Here is a 24,973-nt window from a genome sequence, read left to right as displayed (position 1 = left end):
CAGTGTTTAGAACCATGCACGGAGTGTCTTGAAAAAGACACTAAGTATCAGGAATTGAAACACCACGCTGATATGATTAAGTTTGACCTTAGCCAAGTTAAAGAGGCGTACGATACTCTTAAAAGGTCAATCAAGATGATACAAAAGGAAAGTGTTGAAAACGATAAAGCTACAAAATTGGCTAAAGCAACACTATTTGATAAACAAAATGAAGTCAATTTTCATTTAGACACGATCGCATCGCTTAAAAAGGAACTCGAATTGGCTAAAATTGAAAACGATCGGATTGATAAAAAGTTAATGAGTTATGTGGCTTCATCGTACGTTCTTGAACAAATTGTTCCTCAATAGCCACATGCTGCACTAGTCTTCAAGAGTGTTCCACCCCCAATGTGGAATCATTACACACAAAGTATCCAAATGGGGTGGAAGCTGCTTTAAATCTCAAATTGAGATCGGTTGAGGATAATCTGCCTGAAAGCATAGATGTCACATTCTCTCCATCCGATACCGACAACGAATCTCAGGTTATCAAAAATGTTGTCGATCAGGTGTTGGATGAGGAGAGTGAGAAGTCTGAAAAGGATCAATCTGAGAAGTTTGTCAGTGATTCTGAAGATGAAGGGAATTTCTTAGATCGGTATGTACCGAAGTCGGAAAAGAGTGTGAATGATGATCCGATTATGGTGGTATACACCATGATTGGAACAGACAAACTTTATTCCGATTCCGAGTATCCACTTTAGAATGTGAAGATCGAAAATGTCGAAAAAGTGTTTAAACTGGTTGAAATGAACATTAACGAAGTTAATAACAATGAATTCTTTTCGAAATCTAAAAAGTCGTTTGTTACTTCACGTCCCACAAGTTCGGGAAAGAAAGAAGGGGTTGGTAAAGGTCAAATCAAGAAAAACAATCTTAAAAACAAAGGAATCGGGTTTGAAAAGAAAACGGATAAATAGGTGTTTAAGCCGAAAGAAAAGATGAATGAAATTTTTGTCGCTGGTCCTAGTGTTGACGATGAGAAAGATTATATTTTCAGTCAAAAAGCTGTGGACGATTTCAACACAGCGAAGAAGTTGAAGGAAGAGTCAATCAAATCTACTTTTGTCGAATATGACAAAAGGGTGTGTTACTGCTGCAATGAGATCGGCCACATGGCGAAACAGTGTCAGAAAGTGATTGAGAAACCTGTTGTTGTAAAACCGGTTCAAAAACAAACTGTTCAAAAACTAAGTGTTCAAATACAAATTGTTTCTAAACCAACTGTTCAAAAGTCAAACATTCAAAAACCTCGACCTAAATCTCCGACTGACACAAAGGGCAAAAAGCCGATGGTTTCTCCGATCCGTATTTTGAAAAGAGGTAAATCTTTGAAGTCGGAGGACAAGCTGAAATCGACTTTCGAGATTGGCGAATCCTCTAAGACTCGAAAGACTTCAAAAATTTATCCTAAGACAAAAATTTTTGAAAATCAATCTTGGGTCGCGAAGTCGAGACCGTCGGTTGAGGTCAAAAAGATGGAGAATGATTTGAAAATTGATTCAAACATTTTTAAAGATGACGTTGTTGAGTTTGAAAATGAAGTTGATAAGTTTCTTACTGAATTTCCACCGATAACTAACAAAGTTAAAACGATTGTGAAAGAAGAGGTTCCAAATGTCACATTTGATTTTCCGAAAACAAATGAGAAGTGTGATGTTGTGTTCGGAAGTGTGTCAGAAGTTAAGAAATCCTGGGCTTCATTGTTTGAGTAAATTTGATTTGATGATTGCAGGGGCTGCCCAAGTCGATACTATCAAAGTGGATTATGGATAGTGGCGCTTCAAGGCATATGACTGGGACGCTTACTCTGCTTTATGATGTCAAATCCATAAACGGAAGCTATGTTGGATTTGCCGGGAATCAAGGTGGAAGGATCGTTGGTCAAGGAACGCTGTCAAATGGAGTGATTTCGTTCGACAAAGTGAACTACATAGTAGAGTTAACAAACAATTTACTCAGTATTTCACAAATCTGTGATAAAGCGTTTAGTGTACACTTTACTAAAACTGAATGTGTTGTTTTGAAACCAGGATTTAAAATCCCTGATGAGATGGTGTTGTTGCGAGCTCCGCGGGAAATGATCTTTATATACTTGATATGAGCGTCGCAACGCCAACATCTCATCAGAAACAGTGTTTTGTGTCTAAAACTAAAGCGACAGAAAAAGATTCGATAATGTGGCATCGAAAGATGGGCCACATTCATGTTCAAAAAATAAACTTTTTAGTACACAATGATTTGGTTGATGGTGTTAATCTGAAGAATTTTCACTTAAATGATGATTGTGTAGCGTGTAAGAAGGGAAAGCAGACTTGGAAGTCACACCCATTGAAGATCATGAACACAATCAGGTTACCTCTTGAGAGATTGCACATGGATCTCTTCGGGCCTGTCAACGTAAAGAGCATCAGCGGAGACTTATATTGCCTGGTGGTGACTGATGACTTTACGAGATTTTCTTGGGTAGTGTGCTTGGAACGAAAAGATCAAACTTTTGAGTCATTGATGGTGCTTTTCAAGAAGATGGAAACGGTGTATAAACTGCCAATCCGGAGGATTCGCAGCGACAACGGAACGGAATTTAAGAACAACAAGATGTACGAGTTCTGCAATGAGAAGGGAATTCTTCATGAATTCAGTGCGCCGTACACTCCACAGCAAAATGGCGTAGCTGAACGAAAGAATCGGACCCTGATTGAAACAACCCGTACGATGTTAGCCGATTCCAAGCTACCAATCTTTTTCTGGAGTGAAGCAGTATCAGCAGCCTGTTACACATTGAATAGAGTTCTCACGGTCAAGAAGTGTAAAAAGACTTGCTTTGAGCTGCTGCACCATTATAAGCCAAATCATGAGTTTTTGGAGCCATTCGGGTCTCCTTGCACTTTTATTGATGAAAACGGTAAATTTGGCGCTAAATCTAATGAGGGTTTCTTTGTAGGTTACGCAAGCCCGCTGAAGAGGGTGTTCGTACCATGCCTGGGGAAGGTGATTCAAGTCCAGCACGTGGATTGTCAGAAGCACACTCCATCGCCACAACTTCCCGAACAAAGATTCCTATTCGACTACGATAAACTCTGGGAGTCGTTTCATCTACCGGTTCAGCCGAGTGATGAGGAACTAGCTCTTATGTACCTGTATCAGCGAAATATGTCACAAGAGCAAGTGTCTAGACCGCTAGAAGTTTCTCAACCCACTGGGGGTACTCATGATAATGAAGCAGGACCGAGTGGAACAACTCACAAACCACCAGAGGAACCGGCTCCATCTTTTGACGAATCTGACGACTCAGAAGCGGAACCCGCTCTGACTTTTGACGAGGATCCAACGGAAGCTGAGGATCAAACCGTTGATCTTGACATATCGAGCTTGGAATCGGAAGTAAATGTGCCTGACAATGCTATGCCACGGACGTTGTCTTACCATCCGTCAGAGCAGATTATTGGTGACCTGCAAAGTGGTGTCAAAACCCGACATCAAATAGATCGAGCTCTTACATGTTTCTATTCTTCGATTGCTGATATGCAAAAAGAAGTCTCATTAAAATGTTTTATTTCGCAGATCGAGCCCAGAACTTACAAAGAAGCATTGACCGAGGATAGCTGGGTGAATGCAATGCAGGAGGAGCTGCAGCAATTCGAAAAACTGGGCGTCTGGAGACTTGTCGATCTGCCTGAGAATCAAAAGCTAATCAAGACGAATTGGGTTTTTAAGTGCAAACATGATGACAGAGGTGTCGTGGTGAGAAACAAAGCGCGACTAGTGGTACAAGGCTTCACTCAACAAGAAGGCATCGACTACGATGAAGTCTACGCGCCGGTTGCCAGACTCGAGGCAATTCGGATATTTCTAGCCTTCGCGTCAGGGAAAGATTTTAAAGTTACCAGCTAGACGTCAAATCTGCCTTTCTTTATGGAAAAATCAGAGAAGAAGTGTACGCGGGGCAACCGCCGGGGTTCACAGATCCACTGCACAAAAACAAGGTGTATCTACTGGACAAAGCGCTTTACGGACTTCACCAGGCCCCGAGAGCCTGGTACGAGACGCTTTCCCAATACTTGTTGGCCAATGGGTTCACAAGAGGGACAGTCGATAGCACTTTGTTCACCAAGGAAGAGGCAGGCCACTTGTTGATCGTGCAGATATATGTTGACGATATCATTTCCGGTTCCACCAACGACGACCTGTGCAAAGAATTTGAGAAGGTGATGAAGAAAAAGTTCGAGATTAGCTCAATGGAGGAGATGAAGTTCTTCCTCGGGTTGCAGGTGGAGCAAATGCCCGACGGAATCTTCATTCACCAGACAAAGTATGTGAAGGACGTGCTCGACAAGTTCGACATGACAGATTGCAGTCCTGCATCCACCCCCCTTGCGCAGAATCATGGAATTTGTCCAGACGAGAATGGAGTGAAGATGGACGAGACTTTGTACCGATCAATCATTGGATCGCTTTTGTATCTCACGGCTTCCCGTCCAGACATCATGTACCCTACATGCTCTGCGCCAGATATCAGTCAAATCCAAAGCAGTCACACCTCACCATTGTGAAACGTATCTTACGGTATTTGAAAGGCTGCCTAAGCATCGGCTTGTGGTATCCTCGATCGGGTGACTTTACTTTATCTGGTTTTGCTGATTCTGACTTTGGGAGCTGCAAGCAAAACGCAAAGTCCACCACTGCTGGGTACTAGTTCTTCGGAACTTGGCTTGTCACCTGGTAGTGTAAGAAACAAACCGCAGTAGCGCTCTCTACATGCGAGGCTGAATATGTTTCAGCCTCCAGCTGTTGTTCGCAGATCCTTTGGATCCAACAGCAGATGCGAGACTTCGGTTTGCAGTTCTTAGACACTCCGATCTACGTGGACAATGAAGCAGCGATTAACATTACTAAAAATCCGGTTCGCCATTCGAAAACAAAGCATATTGAAATCTGTCACCACTTTATCCGTGATTGTCACGAGAAAAAGTTAATTCGGATTGAACACTTGCACACCGATTATCAGAAAGCCGATTTTTACACAAAACCTTTTGATAAAAAGAGATTTTATTATCTTTTGAGGTTAAACGGGATGAAAAATCTGCAATCTGGGAGGGTTATTGAATGTGAAGCCGAGTTGGGCGGTGATCTGACGTGAACCTTTGTCGTGTTGTCAATTTTGTTTGTACAGTTTATTTTCTGCTTTTCGTTAAAAATAAAAACACAAAAATATGTTTTAGTTTTAGGGGGAGAAATTCGCAGAAAAATACAAAAACATGATAAAATTCAAAAATCCAAAAACAATAGAAAACTTCAAAAAGAGTTGTGTAGAATAGGGGAAATGATAGTACATCAGCTAGACAGACGCAGCACGCTAAAGAATTGTAATGTATAAAATGCAATTAAGCAGTCTTGCTAAAGATGTGCCGGTAGGTTTTCGCAAAATTAGTAGATCAGTTTGGGATATAAACATAAAATTTACTTGCGTCTACATGGGGAACACTTCTAGGATATATAGGTAACCCCTGAAATCCTGTTTGAAGGGTCCCGTATTCTGAGATACTAGGTCTTTATGCTTAGTGATATCTGGGGTATTATCCCAGGACTTCTGCTGTATGGAAATACTGACCTAGTCCCCGGATAATGCTTTACGCATTGCTTTACTTGTAAAGCCTCCCCTCAGCATAAAAAATGATGACACATTGAAAAATGTTAATCATGTGCTGTTGTAAAAAAGATTCCCTAAAGGGAACCCACCTTAAAGTCGAAGCCGTCATCTCTCTGCGTATACGGAAGTATCGACCTGAGCTCTCACGACCCTCGCAATTCACCCCATTACAGATATCATCTAGGTATACTCACTTGTAAGTCTGAATACTGGGATCTGGATATGGGAGTATATACTGAGGTGGGACACATGTAGATGTTTAAGTCCTAAAACACTAATTTTGTATCCCGAACAGGTTGAAAGTTTTGTGAGAATTTAAGAGGATCAGTATATCGGCAATCTACGCGAATTGTTTAATGCTTAAAATGAAATAACAGCTTAACGACGCTTGTGTCTAGTCGGCAGCTGATATGATCCCCTAACACACTCACAAAAATATTATGTGTACAGTTTCCAGTTTATCCAGTTAAAATCCAAAAAGATTTTAGTTTCTCATTTTATTTTCGACAACCGACGTTGGGAAACGGACGATCAAAGCTTAGTTCAGATCATGTTTGTGTTTGATGAGGGCTGGGTAAGCAGGAGATGCTAACTATTTTCAGAATGAAATGACTGTGTACTACATAATTCGGTCAACCAAGGTCATTAACTTGGACTTGGTAGGCCGAGCAGTTGTCCAAGGTCATTAACTTGGACTTGGTTAACTGGGTGTGATGGTGTTTAATCAGAAAGTGTTAAAATGTTAAATTTTTGAAAAATGGCATCCTGATTTCGCTCATAAGGACACCTAAAACAGATTTCGCTCATATGGTGCTTCACATGTGATTTCGCTTTTAGCTCCATGAGGTTTCGCTCATAAGGACCATTGGTCATCAGGAGCGAAATCAGGGTGAGTATATAAGTGATGAGGTTTCGCTTATTCATCATTTTACACCTTTCGCTCCTAAGTTCTTCCTCTCTGGCGACTGAAAAGCGATACCCTAAAATCATCCGTTTACAAACGAATTGCTGCCCGATTATCACCAGATCTTATTGTTTTCATAGTTTACAATCATGGGCAAGGTTGTTTTAGTTCTATTTTGACCTGTATTATGCTTATTTTGAACTGTTGGTACATATGATGAACGAAAACTTAGATTTAGGGTTTATCTGCTAAATTCAGAACTTGAAATTAATCATAGGGTGTCGGTTTAAGATGTTAATCATGTTGATGAGTGTTGATTGTTTCAGATTTGATGATAATTGATGTTTATCGATGTCCGGTTGTTACAAACCTAGATCTAGGGTTCTTTAATGGTCAAAAATGCAATTAAAACATAATCATGTGATCGGAATCATCAAGCGAACAAGATGACAGAATCAAATTTCATTGTTTAGAAAGATTTGAGTGATAGTTGATGATTTCGCGCAAACTGTCATGATACAGTGATTTCGCTTATATGGCTCATAAGTGTATCAATCAGATTCCGCTCTTATGTACAGAATATAATTTCGCCCCAAGATACATTTGTTTTGATTTCGTGTATTGTGCACATCATGTGATTTCGTCCATAGTTCACTTTTGATTTCGTGTATTGTGCACATCATGTGATTTCGCCCATAGTTCACTTTTGATTTCGCTTATTGTGCACCTAATGTGATTTCGCCCTTTAGTTCACTTGTGATTTCGCTTTTGGTGAACTTAATGTTTTCACTTGTAACAATTTTGATGTTTGAAAATGTTCAAAGTGTTTTGACCCAGTGTATGTGATTTTGATGTGCAGGGTTCCAGTGTTGTATTTGATCCTCTTCACAACAGTTGTTGTGATTTGGATATACAGAAAAACACCGAGCTGGCCAAGTTTAGTGGCATATTGGAGTTTATGGGTCGTATTCCCATCCAGAAAGCGCTTACTGATCAACGACCACTGTACAAATCTCACATAGAACGTTTCTGGAAAAATGCAAGCTACGACGATAAGAACAAAGTAATTTCATCAATTGTCGAAGTGCATGGCAAGGAGGAGAAAATACTAGTCACTGAAGCGCTTATTCGTGAAGTTGTTAACTTTCCAGATGAGGCAGAGTCGCCAATAAGATTTCCGGAACGTATGGTGAAAGGCTGCATGTTAAGAATGGGTTATCAGGGAGCTTTGAATGCTGGGAATTATTTGAAGTCAAAGTTTCAAAAACCCTACAAGTTCCTGATTCACTGTGTATTGATGTCATTGAGCCACACAAAAGGAGGTTATGATTTGATGCGTGATTATCAAATGAATATGGTTACTGCGCTAGTGCTGAACAAGAAGTATAATTTCTCACATATTGTATTCCACTATATGGCTGAGAATATTAAGACAGACAGCAAGAGTTGGATGTATCCGAGGTTCGTGCAGATGTTGATTGATCACGTTTATCCTGAGATTGACAGAAACATAAAGAATGACTTGTTGATACAATCTCATATGAGCAACGATTCACTTAAACAGCTTGTGAGATACCACCCGGATCACCCAGAACCGAAAGCTGGTGCTGAATTCTTTGGTTTTATAAACGATGCAAATTACGTTGATCCAGATCCAGTTAATCATCAGAACTGGAGAAACGAAATGAAAGAAGCAGCGTATGCTGAAGAGTTGAAAATTCTTAAAGACTTCAAAAACACCAAGAATGAATGGTATGTTAAAGAAACAGGGAGAAAACGAAGAAAGGCCACTCCTAAAGTTCAAGAGGGTGAAGGATCGTCGTCAAAACCAAAGAAAAAACAAAAGAAAGCAGCAGAAATGTCTTTGATTGATGAACCTGAAGAAGATGAACAAGTGGTAGCTGCGGAAGAAGATCCATTTAATGTTGATGAACATTTGTTGTTCGATACTAAAGTTTTAGAAACAGGGCCAACTGTGGAAGTTGAAGCTGAGCATGTTGTGAATGTTGAAGCTCAGAACGGGAAAGATAAAGTTATTAATGACATTGAGGGAGATGATGTTGATAAAGACACAACGAGTTCCTCGAGTTCTTCGGATGAAGAAGTAGTAGATGAAACCGAACGTCAAAAAAGAATCCAAGATGAGATAGAAAAAGAGAAACAACTGAGGAAAAGAAAGAGACAGGAAAAGGACGATGATGATGTTTATGTTCCTTCTCCAGAACATGTCTCCGAGTCACAATCTCCTCCAGGTGGTCGAATGAAAGCTGGAGCTCGAAAGAAAGTTATATCTCCGAAGATTCGAAAACTAACACCGAAGATTAAAATACCAAAGATTGTACTAAAGAAGAAACTAACAAAAGAAACAAAGAAACCACCAACACCACCACATGAACCAACACCACCACAATCACCAATCCAATCACCACCCCGACAACCTACACCACCACAACAACCATCTCCACCGAAACAACCAACACCACCAAGACAACCATCACCTATACATCATTCACCACTACATCTTTCACCACTACATCTTTCACCTCCACTACAACAAACCCTATTCACCTCACAAGAAATCTTTCAAACACCTCCATCCACTCAAATGCAACCTGGTTCTTCTGGTAAAGGTCTTTACACGCCTCATGATAGCCTTGAAGATATCGGAGATTTCGGTTTTGCTAATGATGAGCAAGTGAAGAAATTGGAGAAAAAGATGGATGAAGTGTTAGTTGAAAACAAGAAGTTAGCCGCTGAAAATAAGAAAGTTATAGATCGTGAAAGAATTCTAGAAATGCGTGTGAAGAGGTTGGAGAATGATAACAAAGAGTTGGTGAAAAAGATTGATTCTGATCAGTCAGAAATAGACATCTTGAAGGTGAGAGTTGCTGAGCTTGAGGAAGAAAAGGCTCGACGAGATGAGCAAAATGAGTACTTCAAGTTGAAGAACAAAGAACTAGAAGCAGCTAAAGCGTTCAGAGATCATGAATTCTATATGCTGAATAAAGTAGTTGAAAGTATGCTCGGAACGTCTGTAGAGCAAATGTTTGAAGAGCTACAAGTTGAAGAGCTCAGAGCAGAATGTCAAGCTAAAATTGATGAACAGATGAAAGACAAAGGCAAAGGCATTGGAAGTAGTTCTGCAGTGACTGAGAGATCGATTGTTCCTTCAATGGTCGTTGAAAATCCTGAACCTATCTCTGCAATATCTGGTCTGTTTGAGGATGATACACCTATGGACGAGTTAATTGGTGATAGTGATGAGGAAGATGATGATGAGGAGGATAACGAGGAAGATGATGAAGATGAGAAAGTCTATTCTGCGAGCAGTCATGGGTCTGACAATGATGATGATGATGCTCAGGGTGGTACAGGGTTGAAAGTTACTGAGGCTTCCACTGAGAAGAATGTAAATGATTTGATGAATGATTCAGTGAACGAAGAATCAGGGGAAGCTGATAGACAGGGGGAGTCAGGTGATGCACAGAATGTTCAACAAGCTCAGAAGTTGATTCTGAGATTGGATACTTATCGTGAAGAAGGAGAACATTTCCATACTTACACGTTGGAAGCAATTAAGGAAATGACTCGCATGGTAAATCCTGACTTTAAGTTCGATTTTGAAGAAGAAATGAATGCCGAGTTTGAAGAAGAGTTGAATGCCTTTGACATCAATCAACAGCATGAGTACGAGTATAGGTATGTTGAAGAGGCTGATTTATATGCTAGAGTTGAAGTCGAAGACTGGACAGATGACGAAAGTGTTAGTGAAGATACCTCACAGTTGCCAACGTTAATGGAATTCTTTACTGAGGAGAATCGCGATGAGCTGCGAAGAAAAGTTGCTGAAATTTTGAAAGATGTGAACTTTGACGGCACTCCAAAAGATATGGCAAAAGAAGAACGTAAAAAGTGGTTCAAAGAAAGTCACGAGAGGAAGTTCAAACGACCTTTGAAGTATTATCAACGTGATCGAAGCGTATCTCTCAGTGACATTATTAGCTGGGGTTTTCTGCTGCAAATTAATGTGTATGCGATAAGAAGAGAATGTGGTGTGCAATATTTTGAGAAGTTACATGATATTATGTCACTTCCATGGTGGGATGTTGATGAGTTGTCAAAGGTTAGAACTTTGGGATATCCTGTCAGGAAGAACGACATTGCTATGTGGGGATTGATAAAGTTCGAGGCTTTGAGAGACTTCAAACACTGGAAGCCACACTATCCGAAGAGATTTACGAGGAGAGATCCAGTGACAGGTGTTGAAGAGACGATACTGAATGTGAAAAAGCCGAAAACGATGAAAACTATACCAGTGCCTTCAATGGAGCAAGAGTTTTACAAACGCTTCATGGGCTGGGTTTATAGTTGTATTACAACTGAAGCAGTGATTACTTATCGAGCAGGGAGTGAATTGCGAGAAATACATGTGTATGATCCTATGTGGCTTGTGAATTGCTCTGCAAAGGATATTGAATGTCTGTTCATCAATAAGATTCACTATCAGCCAGAAGACAGTGAGCAGGCCATGCAATTTCAGCGAGTTGCAACCCTTTGCTTTCAGAAAAGTATCAACTCTGAAAGTAAATGGAAGTCTTCATGGTGGTCGCTCGAGGAGAAAGTCAAGAGAAAAGCTGCTCGTGAACGTCAAAAGCTTGAATAGAACAGAGGTAAATGGATGCACATTCAAGCTGAAGAGGATAAGAAGAGAAAGAAAGAGAACAACAAGATATGGAATTTGCTTAGGAAGAAGCCTAAGCAGCACGAAGAAAAGTTTAAGTCTCTGTGAAGACCCAAAGACCAAGACTGAAGACTGCGGCTGTATCCAAGGGGGAGTTTGTTGGTGCACGAATGTCTAAAGCCTGCGTCTTAGTCTTAGTTGTTCAATGTATAGGGTCTAGATGTGTTATTTATGAATGTATAGGGGGTTAATGTGTAAATTTGGGTTTGTAATGTTGAGATTTCGCTTATAGTGACATTGTGCCATATGAGCGAAATCCCATCAAGATGATTTCGCTCATAGTGACATGGTCCTATAAGCGAAACCCTGTCCCCTATATATAGTAGTGTTGTTTTCTCATTACGGACGTTCATGTCTCCCGTGTAGCCGAACTGCTGCTCGTGTATTTTGTGAAAGATCAATGAGAAAACTGCTTTAAAGTGATCTACTTCTGTTTCTACACCATTTCTGCTTTGATTCATGCCGATTTTGTATTTCCGCTGCATTTTCGGTAGTTGCTAGCTCTGATTGACTCAAACGACTGTCAATAACGGTCCTACAAGACTGAAGAGAGAATTGGAAGCAAGAAGGGTTGTTGAAGAAGAAATTAAAGCAAGAAGGATTGCTGAAGAAAAGGAAAAAGTTGAAGAAAAACCAACAGAAAGGTCGAGGTTGAAGAGAATGAAGTGAAGATAGAAGTTGAAAAAGAATCAGTTGTGATTGAAAAGGTGGTGAAGAAAATAGTTGAAAAAATTGTCGAAGTTGAGAAAATAGTTGAAGTTGAAAAAATTGTTGAAGTAGAAAAGGTTGTAGAGGTTGAAAAACCTTGCACTAAGTGTTTAAAACCTTGCAACGATTGTGCTGAAAAAGATACAAAGCTTGCTGAATTGGAGAAGCTTAAAGAGAATTTATTGCACAATGTGAGAAGCATAAAGGAGTCATATGATCTCCTAAGCAGCAAAGTGAACTTGTACAAAGGAGCTTGTGATGAGGATATTCAGATGAAAAACCTTCTGAAAGCAAGAGTTCTTCAAAAGCAAAGAGCAATCAACGGATATATTGAGATGAATGCTGAACTGAAACAAGAATTGGCAGCAATGAAGATTGAAACCGAAAGAGTGAACAATTTACTTCGAAGTTATCAAAGTTCAGAGTATGTTATTGATCGCATCTATCCTGCCGTTGTAGCTCATAAATTTGCATATGATCAAGGAAATTCTGGTAAGAAAACTGGTTTGAGTTATAACAGAGTACCAAATCCAATGTGGGATGGCTATACCTCCCGAGACTTTAAAAAGGTGGCTGAAGCACTCAATTTGAATCTGAAATCCGATTCTATCAATGGATTACCAAATGATATTAATGTTACCTTCACAACGTCTGACACTGATCATGAGTCCGAGTTAATTAAGAAAGTGGTCGATCAGGTGTTGGATAAAGATGAAAAGTCAAAGTCAGAGTCTAAATCTGAAAAGTCGAGTTTGCCAGACAAAAGCTCGAGTTCACCGGTCAAACGGGTTTACAATAAAGAATTTCTGATGTCACAAAATAATTTGAATGATGAAACATTCAAAGTAGCATATACTTTGAATGAATCTGACAAATTATATTCTGATGAAGAATTTCCAATAAGAAGTGTTAAAACTGAAATGATCAACAAGGTTTTCAAATTAACAGAAATTAATATTTCTGAAATAAAAGATGTAAATCTTAATGAAAAATCTAAAAAGTACACTTCAAGAGTTCAACAAAGATTGAACAAGAAAAAGGGTTACAGTTTTGGTCCGGGTTATCGAAAGAAACCAAACCATAACAGTATTTCAAAAAGAAAGGATTAGGTTTTATTCCACCTGAAAATCATAAAAATGAGAAAATTTATAAACCAAAAACAAAATTTGTTTCAGGAACAAGTTCTGAAGAGGAAAAGGAGAAACCGTTCTGGAGACAGTCAAACAAGGAGTTTCTCGCTGAAAGGAAAAAGAATATGATGAAGGAATCTGAACCAAGAGTTGAAAGAAGAATCTGTTTCAAATGTCAAGAGGTTGGACATATTTCTTGGAATTGCCCAAAGCCAACCAACACAAAATAGGGAGTTTCTTCTAACTCTAAATTGAAAGAAAAATGTGTTGATAAAACGGAACAACCAACAGAGAAATTTCAGGAGTTCAAAAATTCGACTTTCGAAGTTGGTGAAAGTTCAAAACAGTTTTACAAAAGAAGAGCAAACTTAAACAAACAAAAGTGGGTGGTGAAAACACTAGAGGTTGTTTCTGACAATGAATCTGACTCGTCAAAGTCAAAGGAGTCATTTGCTGTGCAAAAAGATGAGAATTCCATTCCAACAATGGATGATGAAAATTTTCCACCATTGTCAAATGGAAATTTGAAATCAAAAGTTAGTAAGATTGAGATTTCAGATCAATTCTTCGCTGATGAGAAAGAATTTGATGATGAAAAGGCTTTTAATGGCAAAGTGTTACACATTTTTGGGAAGATGAATGATGGGAAGGTTAAGGGAGTGAAAGAGTTTTATGAATCAAAGATTGTTAAACCGAATGAGGATGGTTCACTCATGATTCCTCAGACATGGGTGAGATTCTTTAAGAAGTAAAATCCGGACTTGCGGAGCTCCCAAGTTGGTAATCGTGGAGCATGAATCGGCATCATTCTTGAAAAAATGTTTTTGTAAAAAAAAAAACCTACAAATGTTAGATTTTACAAGTGGTTAAAGAAAAGAAAAGAACAAAGTGATGAATGAAACCCCATGTTTGTGAAATAACAAACAAACTAATTTTCCGGAAAAACCATTTTGATTAAAACAAACTTAAGTGTTTTGAAATCATAATGGGAAAATAGTTTGTTGTCAAGGGGAGTTCTGATTGTTTACGCCAAGTGGATGGCGAATTGAAGCAATTCACATCAGTTTGTAATCTTATTTGTACAATTTATTGCGGTTATTTTCAAATTTTCCTAGAAAATCAAAAATTGAAACATATTTTTGATTTTAGAGGGAGTAAAAAATTAAAAATTTTGAAAATTTGAAAATTTGAAAAACCCAAAAATATGATAAAATCTAAAAAAGTCAAAAACATCGAGAAACAAAAAATGAGTTTTGTTGTGAAAAAGAGGAAATGATAGTAAATCAGTAGACAATCACATCATGCTAAAGAATTGGAAAGTCAAATGTGATAAACGGTCTCACTGATGATATGCCAGCAGATTTTTACACGTTTAGTAGATTGTTTTCGAGATATAAACCTAAATTCGAATAGCTTACTTATTTCGTGGGGAACATCTCTCGGATATATAGGTAACCCCTGAAATCTTGTTTGAAGGGCTTTCTATTTCTGACATACTAGGTCTTTGTGCGTGATGATATCTGGGGTATTATACCAGGACTTCTGATTTTGCGGAAGCAATAGCCTAGTCCTCCTATAATACTCTGCATTGCTTTAATCATAAAGCCAACCCTCAGCATAAATAAAAAATGATGAAACATTGAAAAATGCTAATCATGTGCTGTTGAAGAAAAGATTCCCAAACGGGACACACCTAAAGACGAGCCATCATCTCTTTGTCTGAACGGAAGTTCTAACTTGAGCTCTCATGGCCTCGCATTACGCGTGTACAGATATCATTAGTGTACATTCACCTGTAAGACTGAATATAGGAGTCTGGATACGGGAGTATTTTCTGAGGTGGGACACGCGAATAAGTTAAGTGCTTAAAACACTAATCTCGTATCTCGAAACAATTGAACTTTGTGTGAAAATTTAAGTGGATCAGTATACTGACAATCTAAGTGAATCGTTTAGAACTTATAGTGTTTAAAGCTCAACGGTTTTAGTGATGTGTCTCAAAAACTGATATGATCCTCTTACACAAACTCACAAAAATACTGTCTGTAAATATTTCTTTACTGCTTTTCATTAGAGAAAAATCCAAAAAGATTTTTGGAGTGTTTTAGCATAAAATTTTTGAAAAATCAAAAAGATTTTATTTCATCTTATTTTTGACAACTAAAGTTGAAAAGCTGATTTTCAAAATTCCAAGTGCTAAACATGATGAACAACAGTGGGTTGGGAGTGTGTGCGAAATGAAAAGTGAAGAAAATCAGTGTTAGTTATTCAAGGTCATTAATTTGAACTTGATATAACTATTGTTGATGGTGAAAGATATCTGCAAGTGAATTCTAAATTTGTTAAATCTTAAAAACTGTGAAATTTATTGTTGGGTAGAGATTTGTGAAGAATAGAGCCAGGTTCTTGATCCTTTTGCCACAAAGAGCCAGGAATCATTCCTGAACCTGTGAAAGCTATGTCAGATTACGATCCCGGAACAACTTAAGGGGGAGTCTGTTAGCAAAGGGGAGTTTGAAGTCGTATGAGCCAGTTTCTGATCCTGGAACCAAAGCTCAAGATAGAAACTACTAATGTTGATAAACAAGAAGAAGAGAAAGAGAGAGATTGAAGGTTGCTTACAGTGTAAGATACTTTGGAAAGAACAAGAAGACCGATCAAGACTGAAGACTCGACACACTGAAGACTCGTCAACATCCAAGGGGGAGTCTGTTGGTGCATGTGTCTGTTGACTTCGTCTTATGTCTTGTATCGAGTCATGTAAACTAGATAGGATAGACTGGAGCTCGGTAATCAAGAAAATAGGATTTTAATGTTGTCAGTCAAGTTCGCATGACCTGGTGTGTGATGGTTCGTGCGAACTGGGACTTCTATAAATAGTGGAGCTCATGATCTCATTTGTAACATTCTGATTCCGGTAGCGGAGCTCTGCCAATGTGTCGAACAAGCTGTAATCAGTTTCAAATCAATACTATCGACAATTAAAGTGATTCTAAGTGTTAATCAAGCTGCAATCATGTCCGAATCATTGAATTCCGCCTTTGGTTTGGATTAGAACTCTTATGATCGACTCATTTGATTGATTCAACGATCCTACAGGTGTCACACCCCGACCACGTAGAACATACAAAACGTGGCGGAAACGTCGGGGAGTGTTGTAACAGAATCAGTTGTTTCAAATCCATGGCAATTGAAGTTTCGTTTTATTAATCAAACATGAAAGTTTACATTGTTTTATACAAGAACCAAGGAGTACATAACATAATTTAACTAGTTCTTGTCTCGTTTTAAGTCACTAAGGCACAGGTCCACCTAAGTATGTCTTGATAAGTCCTATGCATCATCTCCTGAAAACACATGTGAAAATAGGCACGTCAGTATAAAAATGCCTGTGAGATACATTGGTTTTGTGAAAACGGAATTCATGACTTATGTTTGAGAAAATGTAGTATAATGTGTTCATATGCTGGATGAGCATATGCAACAGAAATGCAATGTAAAACAATGTACTAAGTACGCACACAATGGGCATACATAGCCTGTAATGTAAAGCAATGTACTAAGTACGCACACAATGGGCATACATAGCATGTAATGTAAAGCAATGTACTAAGTACGCACACAATGGGCATATATAGCATGTAATGTAAGGCAATGTACTAAGTACGCACACAATGGGCATACATAGCATGTAATGTAAAGCAATGTACTAAGTACGCACACAATGGGCATACATAGCATGTAATGTAAGGCAAAGTACTAAGTACGCACACAATGGGCATACATAGCATGTAATGTAAAGCAATGTACTAAGTACGCACACAATGAAATCATGTACTATATATGTACTATCGAACATAGCAAGTATATGATGTGAAAACCGGAAAGCATGAAAGTAACAAGTAGGCACATGCGTTTCACCCCAAAACAGTTTGGAAAACAGTAAAAGAGGGGTTCAATGTACTCACATTGATTCCTCGAAAACATGTAAAAGATGGGGTTCAATGTACTCACCTGAGATTTCTTTGTAGTTCTTGTATAATAACCAAATAATGCTAGAGGTCACGGAATATCAAACGGCACCTAATATAGGTAACTACGTTAATATACCGGATCTAAATCGGAGGATCGGATAGTATGCGGGTTCGTAAACCAAACGAGTATGGAGACTCGTGTAATATGGTTTAACAAAGCCTACATACTAAAATGAAACCTAACCTAAGTGCTTACGACCCATTACGACCCGTTTAGGTAGCTTATGCTACCTTAACGCGTCGTTCGCGTAGAACGCGTTTGGAACGCCTAACATCGTGACCACAAGGTATAACCTCGGAAGGTTACAGCTATGGTCACCTAATGTGTTTGGTCGGATCCTAATGATCGACCAAATGGGTCGGGTTCGAAAGTATAAGCGATTGTTTAGATCGCTTACCTTACGACCCTATATAAGCACTAAACTAAAAGTGACGAGCTAAGCATGTTAGAACATGCTTAACTAAGTTTAGAAAACAGGTTTGGCATCAAAACGAACGGCTTTGATGCTCACGAGTAGTTTGGTTACAAAATACACAAGAATGTGCATTTTGGCCGAAACTACAACTCGTCACTAAGCCTAGATAACGTGGTAATCAGTAGGCATAGTCACTACGGACTATAACCATCGTGATCACGCTCACGTTATGAAGTTCCATGAACTTCGTGTTGACCATTGGCTGGTCACACAGAAAGTCAAACAAAACTTTGACTTTCAGACTCGAAAAGCGAATAAAAGAACGAAAGAACACTTACGAAGGGTCCCCGAAGGCTAATCTCGATCCAGGAGCTCAGGTATGAGAGCAAAGGCCTCAACTTAGAGCTTTAGATCAGATTTTTGTGGGTTTTAACCAAAAGGGGGGGGGTATTTATAGGAAAAGTAAAGCCGTTAGGATCGTTTCTTGAATATCGTGCCACGATCTTATGCGTACACATGTCACAAAGTTGTGGTGGCTCAAAATGACCTTAACCCCAGAGATGGTGAAAGGGCATTGCCCTTTGGAGTGTTTGAAAGGCCAATTTTAGCAAGAAAACAAAGTTTCTGCAACTGAAGGGGCCATGCGGCCCGCATCAGGATCAGACAAAACTCAGGCGGGCCGCCTGGCTATGTCTGATCTGCACAATGTTTCAGAAATGGCAGTTTTGGTCCCTGTTGCATGTTTAAGCCATTTCCGACACTTCTAAGGCCCGTAAAGCCAACTTTAAGGCCCTAAAATTATTCCTAAACATTGTGGACATGAAACATGCTCAAAAATATGTCGGGTGTTGGTTCGTTTGGCCGTACGAATGCGATGTTCGGTTAATTACGACGGAATGCGCGTAAGCGCGAAAAACGATCCAAATGACGCGACGAATGGATTTTTTTCATGCCAAACACTAAGGCATAACATAAGGATGCTTACATAAATTTTTGGATGTCCGGATGTATTCAGAACGTAAGTTATGCGCGAAAGTGCAAACTTATGCACTTTTGACACTTTTAGTCCCTGAATGATCCAAAAGTTTATTTTAGCACACCGAATACCCCAAAGCCTATTTCTAAGCTATGGAGAGGATATTTATGGCATGTTTAACTTATGGACATGTTCCGGAACGTCTGTTTTAGTACGAATTGGCATACTTTCGCAGTTTGTCAAGTTTAGTCCCTGTAAGCGAATTAACTTGTTTTTGCCATACCAAAGCCTTCAAAACTTATTTCTAAGTTATGTAAAGGTTATTTGAGGTATGTTGAGTTTATGTTGATGTTCCGAAGTATTTGTCGCATTTAAACTGAGTACGTTTACGCACCAGTTTGCGTATAATTCTCCAGAAAGCGATGTAGAGTTTGAAATTGAACAAGAATTGATATGTGCAAAAGATACACATATTTATACAAGATCCCAAGTATGAAATACAATATTTCATCGGCTTGGTATTTGTTTGATGGTCGCGGTGACACAGGTGTCACGGTCTCCCCTACTTTAGGAAATTTCATCCCGAAATTTATTCGTAGGAGTCTATTTGTGACTTTGCCAAATACCCACCACCGATATGCAAGGCAATATCCTGTCATTTCCTTAACGGTCATTCTTCAGAAACAAAAATGAACAGACGGAGTCATTTCCCTCAACGAGTATTCTTCAGAAATGGAAATGACGGAATAAGCAAACGGATGTTCATTTCCTCAACGGACAAATCTTCAGAAACGAAAAAATGAACAGACGGAGTCATTTTCCTCAACGAGTATTCTTCAGAAATGGAAATGAAGGATTACACAACGGATATTGATTTCCTCAACGGATAAATCCTCAGAAACGAAAATGAACTAACGGAGTATTTTCAACGGTTGCTTCATCAGAGTTGGAAATGAAGGATTACACAACGGATATTCGTTTCCCCAACGGATAAATCATCAGAAACGAAAATGAACTAACGGAGTCATTTTCAACGGTTGCTTCGTCAGAGTTGGAAATGAAGGATTACACAACGGATATTCATTTCCCCAATGGATAAATCGTCAGAAACGAAAATGAACTAACTGAGTCATTTTCAACGGTTGCTTCATCAGAGTTGGAAATGAAGGATTACACAACGGATATTCATTTCCTCAACGGGTAAATCTTCAGAAACGAAAATGAACTAACGGAGTCATTTTCAACGGTTGCTTCCTCAGAGTTGGAAATGAATAGGGTTAACTCTAGACACATGACAGAACTTGCTGTGATTCCTGTGCACTAAATTCCATAATTATGTATGCATCCATAATTACGTAATCCCTTGCACAGTCCGCACAGTTTGTTTTGTAATGTTTTGGGGAAGGATATCAAACTTGTGATGAGGGTGACTTCCATCGGGTCCTTTTAATTAGATCGACAGGGGATCTTCTTAGTTAGGCCACCAAGGAGTCCTTTCAGCTTTATCATCACATGATATCCCTAACCAGATTTTTGGATCAATCTGTTTAACTAGACCACTCAAGGGGTCAAATTTTGAAGTAGTACTTTATAATCCAAGGGACTTAACTATAACATAGAAGTCCATTGAGGATTTTAAGTAATACCTTTGGGTATCCTACTATGAATCTCTTGTACAAGGATATGTAAGATTCTACGAAGATTTGGATAACATAATTTGGATCACACAACAACACATAAGGGAACACATAAGCACAAAGTCACATAATTGTTTAACTTGATTATAATTTGTTATTAACTTGTTATTGATTGAATACGGATATGGAAACCAATCGACGGGTCTCAATGTTCACTGGAATCTATCTGAGAAGATAGAAAGATCTCCCAAAATTCGATTTTTGTTTACAAGGAATCACCACATTCGAATTAAGGCATACACAATTAAGGACTTACGGGAAATCCTTAGGTACCCTATTAAGGATTTATAGTGGTACTTTGGGTATTCGTCATGTGTTGTAACTTGCGCCTTGTACTTCGTTTTTCTTAGAAGAAACGGGTACTTAGAAATTACGTGGAAGACGCAAGAGATCATAGAATGGGAGAATTTTGGGGGTAGTTTGTTCTTTAAGGAATACGGTTCCTTGATTGTCGGTATTGTAAGGGATATGTCGTTTATACATGCAACCGTAGAAATGCATTGCAATGTAAATAAAAGATTTATTTATAAACAACGATAACAACTATTTTCTTGGATCTTGACATCAAAAGAAAATAATACATAAGACGTGATTATTTCTAAACGATGTTGTCTTCTAGTCAGTCAGATGCTCATCCCTGTGCTGGATTTGCATTAGCAAGCTTTGGGCAATTTCTTCGGAAATGACCCATCTCGCCACAGTTGAAACAAGAGCCTGGTAGAAAACGACCTTGAGCAGGATTGTTGCCAGCTTGGTTTGGCGTAGCTGTAGTTGGGCAGACTCTTGCTGTAGGGCCTATAAGTCCACAAGTTTGGCATTTGCGGCATTGTACATTGGCGTGATGATGGAGGCTACATTGGTTGCACAAGGGTGCAGTCCCATTGTATGGTTTTCTAGCAGGGGGCTGAGCTGGTTGGTTGGGGACGGCTTGACCATTGTGAGCGACCACGGCGAAGTTCTGAGAAGCCTTCTGATGTGTGTAAAATGCAACATATAAATTACATCAATTAAGGCATAAAACTAACCCTTTTTAAGTACTAATGTTGGAAAAAGAGTGTTTTTGTCTTCCTTTTTTATTTTCAGGATGAAATGAGCTCAAATTCACAAAAGAAGCAAAAAGACAGCTAATTCTAACAAAAATACAAGAAAAGGAATAAAAGTAGACTGCCCGAACCCTCAACGGCATCTCCCCAAGCAAAGAAGAGAAAACAGAAGCCTGAACACGCCCCGTGCTCAGCCAGCACGGGGCCGTGCCCAAGAAGCAGCAGAAAAGACAAACCTATAGAAGCTTCTATTGCCCACCACTGGGCCGTGTCCAGTGAGCACGGGGGCGTGGTGAAAGTACAGCAGGCGCATTAATTGTAATTGCGAATTACAATTAATGAAGAGAGATAGTGTCAGACGGGCACGGGGCCGTGTCCAGCGGACACGGGGCCGTGCCCAGCCTTCTGTTCAGCCTATAAATAGGAGTGCTTGGTTTCATTCCAACTCATCCCTTGGCATACCACCTCTCTCACACTTCATCCACCACCCACCACCACCATAACACCATCATCCACCACCATCATCCATTGTCCATCGTAGAGTGTGTGAGTCGTCTCAGGATCCAAGATTGATCGTAAGAGTTCTTGACAATCAAGGCCATGTTTGCCTAAGTCTCTTACATCACTTGGTGAAGACAAGTGTTTAGTATAATACTTTTTATTTTTAATCTTTTGCACTTTTTATTTGGTTTTGTATTAATGACTTTAATAACTAGTTGCTTATGTTGAAGGTGATCTTTCCTTATCGTTTGTCCGTGGTGTCTTGGCGTTATTTTACTGTCTATATAAAATAAAAGATTTTCACCATTCATATCTCCACGGTCTATATGGAGGTATGTTGGCTACCTGGTCGGGGGTTAAGGGAACGGTTTGGTAAGGGTCTTGCCCTTGTTCAGCGTTTAGAGGTCCTGCAAGGGACCTGGGTCAAATTTAGTAGGATCTCCTTCAATGCCCATAGGTATTGGATGGCGGGGATCCAAACTCTTTGACCCCCTCATAAGTTAACTACTATTAATACTATAACCCGGCTATTTAGGACTGTATCCCTGCTGACTCAGACTACTTTGCCGAGGGTAACGTCACCGCCAAAAGCGGGGCCTACCACAATTTGCATTAATAACTTAATTCATTATCTTCCAATAATCCAACCCTTTAGGATTGTATCCTTGCTGACTCAAACTACTGGGTTGAGGGTAACGTCGCTTTCAAAAGAGGGGCCTACTACAATAACTAAGATAATCTCTTAAACAAGTGCAAAAGTGCGAAAATAATCAAAGGTTATACTAATACACGAGTCGGATCCAAGTGATTCATCTTGTCTATCTGTTTTTATTTTATTTTTATTTTTCAGCATTTAGTTAGTTTTTATTTTCTTAGTTAAAAACATTTTTTCTAACTTTTGATTTGATTAGACGTTGAGGATAAACCGGTATTAAAAGCTCTTGTGTCCTTGGACGACCTCGGTATCTTACCAACACTATACTACGTCCACGATGGGTGCACTTGCCCATATGTGTGCTTAGTGTTAGTGAATATCGTGTTTTATAAATTTAAAACTTGGCTAAAGGTGTAAAAAGGGCTTAATTATATATCTAAATTATATTACACTACACACGCATCAAGTTTTTGGCGCCGCTGCCGGGGACACAAGGATTTTAAGAAAGTTAGGAATCAACGGCCTAATCATATTTTTATTTTTCTTTTTAATTTTTTAGGATTTTCTTAGTTTTTCAGCTTCTGCAGAGCTCAGCACGGGCCGTGCCTGGTCGGACACGGGCCGTGCCCAGCATCGTTACTGGCAGTTTTTAGTTTTCCAAGTTACAGAAGGCTGACCACGGGGCCGTGTCGGTGCAACACGGGGCCGTGTCCAACTTCCAGTAACTGGGATCTGGAAAACAATCACTGTAACTCCGACCACGGGCCGTGTTCACTGAACACGGGGCCATGGTGAACCTTCTGACCAGCATTCTTTTATGTTTTTATTGCAGGACTTGGAACCAGACGCCAATCTTACATAGTGTATGAGCTCCAGTTCTAATAAGGACATAAAAGAACCTCTAGAAGAACCCGAACGCTTTCTCAGAAAAAGATTAAAAGCTAAAAATCAAGAGAAGGTTTCGGGTGATCCACCTCCAATGGCGGACCAACGTACCCTCATGGATTATCTACGACCTACCGTAGGTAACCTAGGCGCCGCTATCAATGCTCCGAATGTTGAAGCTAATAACTTCGAACTTCGGCCGCATCTGATACAAATGCTCCAAAACTCCGCAACCTTCCATGGGCTTGCGGACGAGGATCCCCATCTACATATCACTAATTTCTTAGAAATATGTGATACCTTTCGGATCAACGGAGCATCAAATGATGCCATCCGCCTCCGAATGTTTCCTTTCTCACTAAAAGACCGAGCGAAAGCTTGGCTCAACGCCCTCCCAGCTGGATCGGTAAACACCTGGGATGAACTAGCCCAAAAATTTCTATATAAGTATTTCCCTCCCGCTAAAACTGATAAATTAATGACTGAAATTAATACATATTCACAAGAGGACGGGGAATCCTTATATGAAACTTGGGAAAGGTTCAAGGAGTTATTACGCAAGTGTCCACATCACGGCCTTGCGGTATGGCAACAAGTATCCACTTTCTATAATGGATTGTTGCCACACACAAGGCAGACACTTGATTCTAGCTCCGGGGGACTTTTAGGTAATCGACGCCCGCATGAAATATATAACCAAATTGAGGAAATTGCTCAAACCAATTTTCAATGGCACACTCCCCGAGGCAATAAATCTATTGCCCCGGGCGCCCATAAGGTCGATGAAAGCACTTCTTTACAAGCCCAAATCGAGGCCCTTTCTTCAAAAATAAAAAAATTGGAAATGACAAAAACAGTCTCGGTTATGGCTTGTGAAGGGTGTGGTGGGTCACATGAAAATTGGAGTTGTATGAAAGAAACGGACGATCAACAAGAAATGGTAAACTACATTGATAATAGACCTAGGCCGTCGGGTCCCCCAACGGGAACTTACAACCAAGGATGGCGAAACCACCCAAACCTTGGTTGGAGAGAACCCGGCAATAGTAGTAACCAACAAACACAACGAACAAACTTTCAACAACCAAGAAATGAGTCACAAAATTTCACTCAACAACAAAGTGGACGAGAAAGGCTTGAAGATACTGTATCTCGCCTCATCTCCGACAATGAAAAGAAAAACTCGAAAGATTTCTACAATTAGAATCAAATTTTAGAAATCAACAAGCTAGTATTCAAAACATAGAAAAACAATTAAATCAAATAGCTCAAAATTTTGCCGAGAGACCGCAAGGCGCATTACCTAGCAATACCGAAACAAACCCAAAAGCGTAAGTTCACCTCATCACGCTACGAAACCGCACCGTAGGGCCTGCAGAAGCGCCACCGCCAACAGAAGAAACGGCACCCACACCTCTGCAGGAAAAGAACTCCCCTCCGTCACCAGAACCTACCAAAGCTCCTCGAGTTCCGTACCCCGGTAGGTTAATTCGTCAAAAGACCAATGAGCAATTCGCGAAGTTCGAAAGTCTATTAAAGCAATTGCATGTCAATATTCCTTTTATTGAGGTCCTAACCCAAATGCCCAAAT

General features: G+C 39.6%; 1 non-coding gene across 1 annotated transcript; it reads right to left on the bottom strand.

Moving 5' to 3' along the window:
• Positions 1-23,854: 23,854 nt before the first annotated feature.
• Positions 23,855-23,961, bottom strand: LOC118484412. Its single transcript, XR_004873523.1, has one exon. It is a non-coding gene; the product is annotated as a small nucleolar RNA R71 (small nucleolar RNA).
• Between the last annotated feature and the right edge of the window lie 1,012 nt (positions 23,962-24,973).

Source organism: Helianthus annuus, chromosome 11 (genome assembly GCF_002127325.2).
Source record: "Helianthus annuus cultivar XRQ/B chromosome 11, HanXRQr2.0-SUNRISE, whole genome shotgun sequence".
Classification (NCBI taxonomy): domain Eukaryota; kingdom Viridiplantae; phylum Streptophyta; class Magnoliopsida; order Asterales; family Asteraceae; genus Helianthus; species Helianthus annuus.
Note: the sequence above shows the minus strand (reverse complement) of the source record. Positions and strands in the feature narration are given on the sequence as shown.